The sequence below is a fragment of the Spermophilus citellus genome, assembly GCF_964194105.1.
Source record: "Spermophilus citellus genome assembly, chromosome: 2".
In the NCBI taxonomy this organism is placed as follows: domain Eukaryota; kingdom Metazoa; phylum Chordata; class Mammalia; order Rodentia; family Sciuridae; genus Spermophilus; species Spermophilus citellus.
In genome coordinates, this window is record NC_138183.1 from 112,825,995 (window position 1) to 112,838,892 (window position 12,898).

Here is a 12,898-nt window from a genome sequence, read left to right on the forward strand (position 1 = left end):
TACCTGAAAGTATCATCCAGTTTGGGTGAAAAAATGTTTGCTGAGATTTCTGGAGATTCGTAATTTTGGGAAGCTTGGCAACCCCTTCCCATGAAAGTGTTTCTCGCCAGTCACTGCTTAGGGCTACATCAAGAGGAAACAAAACGTAGAGATAGAACGTGAAACTACTTTGTTGTGTCAACTTTCAAGAAGCTAGCACAAACCGTGTTGGATTCAGAGTTCCAAATACATCTATCAATATAGGAGAAAACAGAGTGAAACCTAAAAATTCAAACTGTTACTGGAAATGAACGCTTCAACATAGAAGAACGAAATTTGGGGAACCAAGTCGCCTTAGTGTACTGATCATTACCTGAAAGTATCATCCACTTTGGGTGAAAAAATATTTGCTGAGATTTCTGGAGATTCGTAATTTTGGGAAGCTTGGCAACCCCTTCCCATGAAAGTGTTTCTCGCCAGTCACTGCTTAGGGCTACATCAAGAGGAAACAAAACGTAGAGATAGAACGTGAAACTACTTTGTTGTGTCAACTTTCAAGAAGCTAGCACAAACCGTGTTGGATTTAGAGTTCCAAATACATCTATCAATATAGGAGAAAATAGAGTGAAACCTAAAAATTCAAACTGTTACTGGAAATGAACGCTTCAACATCGAAGAACGAAATTTGGGGAACCAAGTCGCCTTAGTGTACTGATCATTACCTGAAAGTATCATCCAGTTTGGGTGAAAAAATATTTGCTGAGATTTCTGGAGATTCATAATTTTGGGAAGCTTGGCAACCCCTTCCCATGAAAGTGTTTCTCGCCAGTCACTGCTTAGGGCTACATCAAGAGGAAACAAAACGTAGAGATAGAACGTGAAACTACTTTGTTGTGTCAAATTCAAGAAGCTAGCACAAACCGTGTTGGATTTAGAGTTCCAAATACATCTATCAATATAGGAGAAAACAGAGTGAAACCTAAAAATTCAAACTGTTACTGGAAATGAACGCTTCAACATAGAAGAAAGAAATTTGGGGAACCAAGTCGCCTTAGTGTACTGATCATTACCTGAAAGTATCATCCAGTTTGGGTGAAAAAATGTTTGCTGAGATTTCTGGAGATTCGTAATTTTGGGAAGCTTGGCAACCCCTTCCCATGAAAGTGTTTCTCGCCAGTCACTGCTTAGGGCTACATCAAGAGGAAACAAAACGTAGAGATAGAACGTGAAACTACTTTGTTGTGTCAACTTTCAAGAAGCTAGCACAAACCGTGTTGGATTCAGAGTTCCAAATACATCTATCAATATAGGAGAAAACAGAGTGAAACCTAAAAATTCAAACTGTTACTGGAAATGAACGCTTCAACATAGAAGAACGAAATTTGGGGAACCAAGTCGCCTTAGTGTACTGATCATTACCTGAAAGTATCATCCACTTTGGGTGAAAAAATATTTGCTGAGATTTCTGGAGATTCGTAATTTTGGGAAGCTTGGCAACCCCTTCCCATGAAAGTGTTTCTCGCCAGTCACTGCTTAGGGCTACATCAAGAGGAATCAAAACGTAGAGATAGAACGTGAAACTACTTTGTTGTGTCAAGTTTCAAGAAGCTAGCACAAACCGTGTTGGATTTAGAGTTCCAAATACATCTATCAATATAGGAGAAAATAGAGTGAAACCTAAAAATTCAAACTGTTACTGGAAATGAACGCTTCAACATAGAAGAACGAAATTTGGGGAACCAAGTCGCCTTAGTGTACTGATCATTACCTGAAAGTATCATCCAGTTTGGGTGAAAAAATATTTGCTGAGATTTCTGGAGATTCGTAATTTTGGGAAGCTTGGCAACCCCTTCCCATGAAAGTGTTTCTCGCCATTCACTGCTTAGGGCTACATCAAGAGGAAACAAAACGTAGAGATAGAACGTGAAACTACTTTGTTGTGTCAAGTTTCAAGAAGCTAGCACAAACCGTGTTGGATTTAGAGTTCCAAATACATCTATCATTGTAGGAGAAAACAGAGTGAAACCTACAAATTCAAACTGTTACTGGAAATGAACGCTTCAACATAGAAGAACGAAATTTGGGGAACCAAGTCGCCTTAGTGTACTGATCATTACCTGAAACTATCATCCAGTTTGGGTGAAAAAATATTTGCTGAGATTTCTGGAGATTCATAATTTTGGGAAGCTTGGCAACCCCTTCCCATGAAAGTGTTTCTCGCCAGTCACTGCTTAGGGCTACATCAAGAGGAAACAAAACGTAGAGATAGAACGTGAAACTACTTTGTTGTGTCAAGTTTCAAGAAGCTAGCACAAACCGTGTTGGATTTAGAGTTCCAAATACATCTATCAATATAGGAGAAAACAGAGTGAAACCTAAAAATTCAAACTGTTACTGGAAATGAACGCTTCAACATAGAAGAACGAAATTTGGGGAACCAAGTCGCCTTAGAGTACTGATCATTACCTGAGTATCATCCAGTTTGGGTGAAAAAATATTTGCTGAGATTTCTGGAGATTCGTAATTTTTGGAAGCTTGGCAACCCCTTCCCATGAAAGTGTTTCTCGCCAGTCACTGCTTAGGGCTACATCAAGAGGAAACAAAACGTAGAGATAGAACGTGAAACTACTTTGTTGTGTGAACTTTCAAGAAGCTAGCACAAACCGTGTTGGATTCAGAGTTCCAAATACATCTATCAATATAGGAGAAAACAGAGTGAAACCTAAAAATTCAAACTGTTACTGGAAATGAACGCTTCAACATAGAAGAACAAAATTTGGGGAACCAAGTCGCCTTAGTGTACTGATCATTACCTGAAAGTATCATCCAGTTTGGGTGAAAAAATATTTGCTGAGATTTCTGGAGATTCGTAATTTTGGGAAGCTTGGCAACCCCTTCCCATGAAAGTGTTTCTCGCCAGTCACTGCTTAGGGCTACATCAAGAGGAAACAAAACGTAGAGATAGAACGTGAAACTACTTTGTTGTGTCAAGTTTCAAGAAGCTAGCACAAACCGTGTTGGATTTAGAGTTCCAAATACATCTATCTATATAGGAGAAAACAGAGTGAAACCTAAAAATTCAAACTGTTACTGGAAATGAACGCTTCAACATAGAAGAACGAAATTTGGGGAACCAAGTCGCCTTAGTGTACTGATCATTACCTGAGAGTATCATCCAGTTTGGGTGAAAAAATATTTGCTGAGATTTCTGGAGATTCGTAATTTTGGGAAGCTTGGCAACCCCTTCCCATGAAAGTGTTTCTCGCCAGTCACTGCTTAGGGCTACATCAAGAGGAAACAAAACGTAGAGATAGAACGTGAAACTACTTTGTTGTGTCAAGTTTCAAGAAGCTAGCACAAACCGTGTTGGATTTAGAGTTCCAAATACATCTATCAATATAGGAGAAAACAGAGTGAAACCTAAAAATTCAAACTGTTACTGGAAATGAACGCTTCAACATAGAAGAACGAAATTTGGGGAACCAAGTCGCCTTAGTGTACTGATCATTACCTGAAAGTATCATCCAGTTTGGGTGAAAAAATATTTGCTGAGATTTCTGGAGATTCGTAATTTTGGGAAGCTTGGCAACCCCTTCCCATGAAAGTGTTTCTCGCCAGTCACTGCTTAGGGCTACATCAAGAGGAAACAAAACGTAGAGATAGAACGTGAAACTACTTTGTTGTGTCAAGTTTCAAGAAGCTAGCACAAACCGTGTTGGATTTAGAGTTCCAAATACATCTATCAATATAGGAGAAAACAGAGTGAAACCTAAAAATTCAAACTGTTACTGGAAATGAACGCTTCAACATAGAAGAAAGAAATTTGGGGAACCAAGTCGCCTTAGTGTACTGATCATTACCTGAAAGTATCATCCAGTTTGGGTGAAAAAATGTTTGCTGAGATTTCTGGAGATTCGTAATTTTGGGAAGCTTGGCAACCCCTTCCCATGAAAGTGTTTCTCGCCAGTCACTGCTTAGGGCTACATCAAGAGGAAACAAAACGTAGAGATAGAACGTGAAACTACTTTGTTGTGTCAACTTTCAAGAAGCTAGCACAAACCGTGTTGGATTCAGAGTTCCAAATACATCTATCAATATAGGAGAAAACAGAGTGAAACCTAAAAATTCAAACTGTTACTGGAAATGAACGCTTCAACATAGAAGAACGAAATTTGGGGAACCAAGTCGCCTTAGTGTACTGATCATTACCTGAAAGTATCATCCACTTTGGGTGAAAAAATATTTGCTGAGATTTCTGGAGATTCGTAATTTTGGGAAGCTTGGCAACCCCTTCCCATGAAAGTGTTTCTCGCCAGTCACTGCTTAGGGCTACATCAAGAGGAAACAAAACGTAGAGATAGAACGTGAAACTACTTTGTTGTGTCAACTTTCAAGAAGCTAGCACAAACCGTGTTGGATTTAGAGTTCCAAATACATCTATCAATATAGGAGAAAATAGAGTGAAACCTAAAAATTCAAACTGTTACTGGAAATGAACGCTTCAACATCGAAGAACGAAATTTGGGGAACCAAGTCGCCTTAGTGTACTGATCATTACCTGAAAGTATCATCCAGTTTGGGTGAAAAAATATTTGCTGAGATTTCTGGAGATTCGTAATTTTGGGAAGCTTGGCAACCCCTTCCCATGAAAGTGTTTCTCGCCATTCACTGCTTAGGGCTACATCAAGAGGAAACAAAACGTAGAGATAGAACGTGAAACTACTTTGTTGTGTCAAGTTTCAAGAAGCTAGCACAAACCGTGTTGGATTTAGAGTTCCAAATACATCTATCATTGTAGGAGAATACAGAGTGAAACCTACAAATTCAAACTGTTACTGGAAATGAACGCTTCAACATAGAAGAACGAAATTTGGGGAACCAAGTCGCCTTAGTGTACTGATCATTACCTGAAACTATCATCCAGTTTGGGTGAAAAAATATTTGCTGAGATTTCTGGAGATTCATAATTTTGGGAAGCTTGGCAACCCCTTCCCATGAAAGTGTTTCTCGCCAGTCACTGCTTAGGGCTACATCAAGAGGAAACAAAACGTAGAGATAGAACGTGAAACTACTTTGTTGTGTCAAGTTTCAAGAAGCTAGCACAAACCGTGTTGGATTTAGAGTTCCAAATACATCTATCAATATAGGAGAAAACAGAGTGAAACCTAAAAATTCAAACTGTTACTGGAAATGAACGCTTCAACATAGAAGAACGAAATTTGGGGAACCAAGTCGCCTTAGAGTACTGATCATTACCTGAGTATCATCCAGTTTGGGTGAAAAAATATTTGCTGAGATTTCTGGAGATTCGTAATTTTTGGAAGCTTGGCAACCCCTTCCCATGAAAGTGTTTCTCGCCAGTCACTGCTTAGGGCTACATCAAGAGGAAACAAAACGTAGAGATAGAACGTGAAACTACTTTGTTGTGTGAACTTTCAAGAAGCTAGCACAAACCGTGTTGGATTCAGAGTTCCAAATACATCTATCAATATAGGAGAAAACAGAGTGAAACCTAAAAATTCAAACTGTTACTGGAAATGAACGCTTCAACATAGAAGAACGAAATTTGGGGAACCAAGTCAACTTAGTGTACTGATCATTACCTGAAAGTATCATCCAGTTTGGGTGAAAAAATATTTGCTGAGATTTCTGGAGATTCGTAATTTTGGGAAGCTTGGCAACCCCTTCCCATGAAAGTGTTTCTCGCCAGTCACTGCTTAGGGCTACATCAAGAGGAAACAAAACGTAGAGATAGAACGTGAAACTACTTTGTTGTGTCAAGTTTCAAGAAGCTAGCACAAACCGTGTTGGATTTAGAGTTCCAAATACATCTATCAATATAGGAGAAAACAGAGTGAAACCTAAAAATTCAAACTGTTACTGGAAATGAACGCTTCAACATAGAAGAAAGAAATTTGGGGAACCAAGTCGCCTTAGTGTACTGATCATTACCTGAAAGTATCATCCAGTTTGGGTGAAAAAATGTTTGCTGAGATTTCTGGAGATTCGTAATTTTGGGAAGCTTGGCAACCCCTTCCCATGAAAGTGTTTCTCGCCAGTCACTGCTTAGGGCTACATCAAGAGGAAACAAAACGTAGAGATAGAACGTGAAACTACTTTGTTGTGTCAACTTTCAAGAAGCTAGCACAAACCGTGTTGGATTCAGAGTTCCAAATACATCTATCAATATAGGAGAAAACAGAGTGAAACCTAAAAATTCAAACTGTTACTGGAAATGAACGCTTCAACATAGAAGAACGAAATTTGGGGAACCAAGTCGCCTTAGTGTACTGATCATTACCTGAAAGTATCATCCACTTTGGGTGAAAAAATATTTGCTGAGATTTCTGGAGATTCGTAATTTTGGGAAGCTTGGCAACCCCTTCCCATGAAAGTGTTTCTCGCCAGTCACTGCTTAGGGCTACATCAAGAGGAAACAAAACGTAGAGATAGAACGTGAAACTACTTTGTTGTGTCAACTTTCAAGAAGCTAGCACAAACCGTGTTGGATTTAGAGTTCCAAATACATCTATCAATATAGGAGAAAATAGAGTGAAACCTAAAAATTCAAACTGTTACTGGAAATGAACGCTTCAACATCGAAGAACGAAATTTGGGGAACCAAGTCGCCTTAGTGTACTGATCATTACCTGAAAGTATCATCCAGTTTGGGTGAAAAAATATTTGCTGAGATTTCTGGAGATTCGTAATTTTGGGAAGCTTGGCAACCCCTTCCCATGAAAGTGTTTCTCGCCATTCACTGCTTAGGGCTACATCAAGAGGAAACAAAACGTAGAGATAGAACGTGAAACTACTTTGTTGTGTCAAGTTTCAAGAAGCTAGCACAAACCGTGTTGGATTTAGAGTTCCAAATACATCTATCATTGTAGGAGAAAACAGAGTGAAACCTACAAATTCAAACTGTTACTGGAAATGAACGCTTCAACATAGAAGAACGAAATTTGGGGAACCAAGTCGCCTTAGTGTACTGATCATTACCTGAAACTATCATCCAGTTTGGGTGAAAAAATATTTGCTGAGATTTCTGGAGATTCATAATTTTGGGAAGCTTGGCAACCCCTTCCCATGAAAGTGTTTCTCGCCAGTCACTGCTTAGGGCTACATCAAGAGGAAACAAAACGTAGAGATAGAACGTGAAACTACTTTGTTGTGTCAAGTTTCAAGAAGCTAGCACAAACCGTGTTGGATTTAGAGTTCCAAATACATCTATCAATATAGGAGAAAACAGAGTGAAACCTAAAAATTCAAACTGTTACTGGAAATGAACGCTTCAACATAGAAGAACGAAATTTGGGGAACCAAGTCGCCTTAGAGTACTGATCATTACCTGAGTATCATCCAGTTTGGGTGAAAAAATATTTGCTGAGATTTCTGGAGATTCGTAATTTTTGGAAGCTTGGCAACCCCTTCCCATGAAAGTGTTTCTCGCCAGTCACTGCTTAGGGCTACATCAAGAGGAAACAAAACGTAGAGATAGAACGTGAAACTACTTTGTTGTGTGAACTTTCAAGAAGCTAGCACAAACCGTGTTGGATTCAGAGTTCCAAATACATCTATCAATATAGGAGAAAACAGAGTGAAACCTAAAAATTCAAACTGTTACTGGAAATGAACGCTTCAACATAGAAGAACGAAATTTGGGGAACCAAGTCAACTTAGTGTACTGATCATTACCTGAAAGTATCATCCAGTTTGGGTGAAAAAATATTTGCTGAGATTTCTGGAGATTCGTAATTTTGGGAAGCTTGGCAACCCCTTCCCATGAAAGTGTTTCTCGCCAGTCACTGCTTAGGGCTACATCAAGAGGAAACAAAACGTAGAGATAGAACGTGAAACTACTTTGTTGTGTCAAGTTTCAAGAAGCTAGCACAAACCGTGTTGGATTTAGAGTTCCAAATACATCTATCTATATAGGAGAAAACAGAGTGAAACCTAAAAATTCAAACTGTTACTGGAAATGAACGATTCAACATAGAAGAACGAAATTTGGGGAACCAAGTCACCTTAGTGTACTGATCATTACCTGAAAGTATCATCCAGTTTGGGTGAAAAAATATTTGCTGAGATTTCTGGAGATTCGTAATTTTGGGAAGCTTGGCAACCCCTTCCCATGAAAGTGTTTCTCGCCAGTCACTGTTTAGGGCTACATCAAGAGGAAACAAAACGTAGAGATAGAACGTGAAACTACTTTGTTGTGTCAAGTTTCAAGAAACTAGCACAAACCGTGTTGGATTTAGAGTTCCAAATACATCTATCAATATAGGAGAAAACAGAGTGAAACCTAAAAATTCAAACTGTTACTGGAAATAAACGCTTGAACATAGAAGAACGAAATTTGGGGAACCAAGTCTCCTTAGTGTACTGATCATTACCTGAAAGTATCATCCAGTTTGGGTGAAAAAATATTTGCTGAGATTTCTGGAGATTCGTAATTTTGGGAAGCTTGGCAACCCCTTCCCATGAAAGTGTTTCTCGCCAGTCACTGCTTAGGGCTACATCAAGAGGAAACAAAACGTAGAGATAGAACGTGAAACTACTTTGTTGTGTCAAGTTTCAAGAAGCTAGCACAAACCGTGTTGGATTTAGAGTTCCAAATACATCTATCTATATAGGAGAAAACAGAGTGAAACCTAAAAATTCGAACTGTTACTGGAAATGAACGCTTCAACATAGAAGAACGAAATTTGGGGAACCAAGTCACCTTAGTGTACTGATCATTACCTGAAAGTATCATCCAGTTTGGGTGAAAAAATATTTGCTGAGATTTCTGGAGATTCGTAATTTTGGGAAGCTTGGCAACCCCTTCCCATGAAAGTGTTTCTCGCCAGTCACTGCTTAGGGCTACATCAAGAGGAAACAAAACGTAGAGATAGAACATGAAACTACTTTGTTGTGTCAAGTTTCAAGAAGCTAGCACAAACCGTGTTGGATTTAGAGTTCCAAATACATCTATCAATATAGGAGAAAACAGAGTGAAACCTAAAAATTCAAACTGTTACTGGAAATAAACGCTTCAACATAGAAGAACGAAATTTGGGGAACCAAGTCGCCTTAGTGTACTGATCATTACCTGAAAGTATCATCCAGTTTGGGTGAAAAAATATTTGCTGAGATTTCTGGTGATTCGTAATTTTGGGAAGCTTGGCAACCCCTTCCCATGAAAGTGTTTCTCGCCAGTCACTGCTTAGGGCTACATCAAGAGGAAACAAAACGTAGAGATAGAACGTGAAACTAGTTTATTGTGTCAAGTTTCAAGAAGCTAGCACAAACCGTGTTGGATTTAGAGTTCCAAATACATCTATCAATATAGGAGAAAACAGAGTGAAACCTAAAAATTCAAACTGTTACTGGAAATGAACGCTTCAACATCGAAGAACGAAATTTGGGGAACCAAGTCGCCTTAGTGTACTGATCATTACCTGAAAGTATCATCCAGTTTGGGTGAAAAAATATTTGCTGAGATTTCTGGAGATTCGTAATTTTGGGAAGCTTGGAAACCCCTTCCCATGAAAGTGTTTCTCGCCAGTCACTGCTTAGGGCTACATCAAGAGGAAACAAAACGTAGAGATAGAACGTGAAACTACTTTGTTGTGTCAAGTTTCAAGAAGCTAGCACAAACCGTGTTGGATTTAGAGTTCCAAATATATCTATCTATATAGGAGAAAACAGAGTGAAACCTAAAAATTCAAACTGTTACTGGAAATGAACGCTTCAACATAGAAGAACGAAATTTGGGGAACCAAGTCACCTTAGTGTACTGATCATTACCTGAAAGTATCATCCAGTTTGGGTGAAAAAATATTTGCTGAGATTTCTGGAGATTCGTAATTTTGGGAAGCTTGGCAACCCCTTCCCATGAAAGTGTTTCTCGCCAGTCACTGTTTAGGGCTACATCAAGAGGAAACAAAACGTAGAGATAGAACGTGAAACTACTTTGTTGTGTCAAGTTTCAAGAAACTAGCACAAACCGTGTTGGATTTAGAGTTCCAAATACATCTATCAATATAGGAGAAAACAGAGTGAAACCTAAAAATTCAAACTGTTACTGGAAATAAACGCTTCAACATAGAAGAACGAAATTTGGGGAACCAAGTCTCCTTAGTGTACTGATCATTACCTGAAAGTATCATCCAGTTTGGGTGAAAAAATATTTGCTGAGATTTCTGGAGATTCGTAATTTTGGGAAGCTTGGCAACCCCTTCCCATGAAAGTGTTTCTCGCCAGTCACTGCTTAGGGCTACATCAAGAGGAAACAAAACGTAGAGATAGAACGTGAAACTACTTTGTTGTGTCAAGTTTAAAGAAGCTAGCACAAACCGTGTTGGATTTAGAGTTCCAAATACATCTATCTATATAGGAGAAAACAGAGTGAAACCTAAAAATTCGAACTGTTACTGGAAATGAACGCTTCAACATAGAAGAACGAAATTTGGGGAACCAAGTCACCTTAGTGTACTGATCATTACCTGAAAGTATCATCCAGTTTGGGTGAAAAAATATTTGCTGAGATTTCTGGAGATTCGTAATTTTGGGAAGCTTGGCAACCCCTTCCCATGAAAGTGTTTCTCGCCAGTCACTGCTTAGGGCTACATCAAGAGGAAACAAAACGTAGAGATAGAACATGAAACTACTTTGTTGTGTCAAGTTTCAAGAAGCTAGCACAAACCGTGTTGGATTTAGAGTTCCAAATACATCTATCAATATAGGAGAAAACAGAGTGAAACCTAAAAATTCAAACTGTTACTGGAAATAAACGCTTCAACATAGAAGAACGAAATTTGGGGAACCAAGTCGCCTTAGTGTACTGATCATTACCTGAAAGTATCATCCAGTTTGGGTGAAAAAATATTTGCTGAGATTTCTGGTGATTCGTAATTTTGGGAAGCTTGGCAACCCCTTCCCATGAAAGTGTTTCTCGCCAGTCACTGCTTAGGGCTACATCAAGAGGAAACAAAACGTAGAGATAGAACGTGAAACTAGTTTATTGTGTCAAGTTTCAAGAAGCTAGCACAAACCGTGTTGGATTTAGAGTTCCAAATACATCTATCAATATAGGAGAAAACAGAGTGAAACCTAAAAATTCAAACTGTTACTGGAAATGAACGCTTCAACATCGAAGAACGAAATTTGGGGAACCAAGTCGCCTTAGTGTACTGATCATTACCTGAAAGTATCATCCAGTTTGGGTGAAAAAATATTTGCTGAGATTTCTGGAGATTCGTAATTTTGGGAAGCTTGGAAACCCCTTCCCATGAAAGTGTTTCTCGCCAGTCACTGCTTAGGGCTACATCAAGAGGAAACAAAACGTAGAGATAGAACATGAAACTACTTTGTTGTGTCAAGTTTCAAGAAGCTAGCACAAACCGTGTTGGATTTAGAGTTCCAAATATATCTATCTATATAGGAGAAAACAGAGTGAAACCTAAAAATTCAAACTGTTACTGGAAATGAACGCTTCAACATAGAAGAACGAAATTTGGGGAACCAAGTCACCTTAGTGTACTGATCATTACCTGAAAGTATCATCCAGTTTGGGTGAAAAAATATTTGCTGAGATTTCTGGAGATTCGTAATTTTGGGAAGCTTGGCAACCCCTTCCCATGAAAGTGTTTCTCGCCAGTCACTGTTTAGGGCTACATCAAGAGGAAACAAAACGTAGAGATAGAACGTGAAACTACTTTGTTGTGTCAAGTTTCAAGAAACTAGCACAAACCGTGTTGGATTTAGAGTTCCAAATACATCTATCAATATAGGAGAAAACAGAGTGAAACCTAAAAATTCAAACTGTTACTGGAAATAAACGCTTCAACATAGAAGAACGAAATTTGGGGAACCAAGTCTCCTTAGTGTACTGATCATTACCTGAAAGTATCATCCAGTTTGGGTGAAAAAATATTTGCTGAGATTTCTGGAGATTCGTAATTTTGGGAAGCTTGGCAACCCCTTCCCATGAAAGTGTTTCTCGCCAGTCACTGCTTAGGGCTACATCAAGAGGAAACAAATGGTAGAGATAGAACGTGAAACTACTTTGTTGTGTCAAGTTTCAAGAAGCTAGCACAAACCGTGTTGGATTTAGAGTTCCAAATACATCTATCTATATAGGAGAAAACAGAGTGAAACCTAAAAATTCAAACTGTTACTGGAAATGAACGCTTCAACATAGAAGAACGAAATTTGGGGAACCAAGTCGCCTTAGTGTACTGATCATTACCTGAAAGTATCATCCAGTTTGGGTGAAAAAATATTTACTGAGATTTCTGGAGATTCGTAATTTTGGGAAGCTTGGCAACCCCTTCCCATGAAAGTGTTTCTCGCCAGTCACTGCTTAGGGCTACATCAAGAGGAAAAAAAACGTAGAGATAGAACGTGAAACTACTTTGTTGTGTCAAGTTTCAAGAAGCTAGCACAAACCGTGTTGGATTTAGAGTTCCAAATACATCTATCAATATAGGAGAAAACAGAGTGAAACCTACAAATTCAAACTGTTACTGGAAATGAACGCTTCAACATAGAAGAACGAAATTTGGGGAACCAAGTCACCTTAGTGTACTGATCATTACCTGAAAGTATCATCCAGTTTGGGTGAAAAAATATTTGCTGAGATTTCTGGAGATTCGTAATTTTGGGAAGCTTGGCAACCCCTTCCCATGAAAGTGTTTCTCGCCAGTCACTGCTTAGGGCTACATCAAGAGGAAACAAAACGTAGAGACAGAACATGAAACTACTTTGTTGTGTCAAGTTTCAAGAAGCTAGCACAAACCGTGTTGGATTTAGAGTTCCAAATACATCTATCAATATAGGAGAAAACAGAGTGAAACCTTAAAATTCAAACTGTTACTGGAAATAAACGCTTCAACATAGAAGAACGAAATTTGGGGAACCAAGTCGCCTTAGTGTA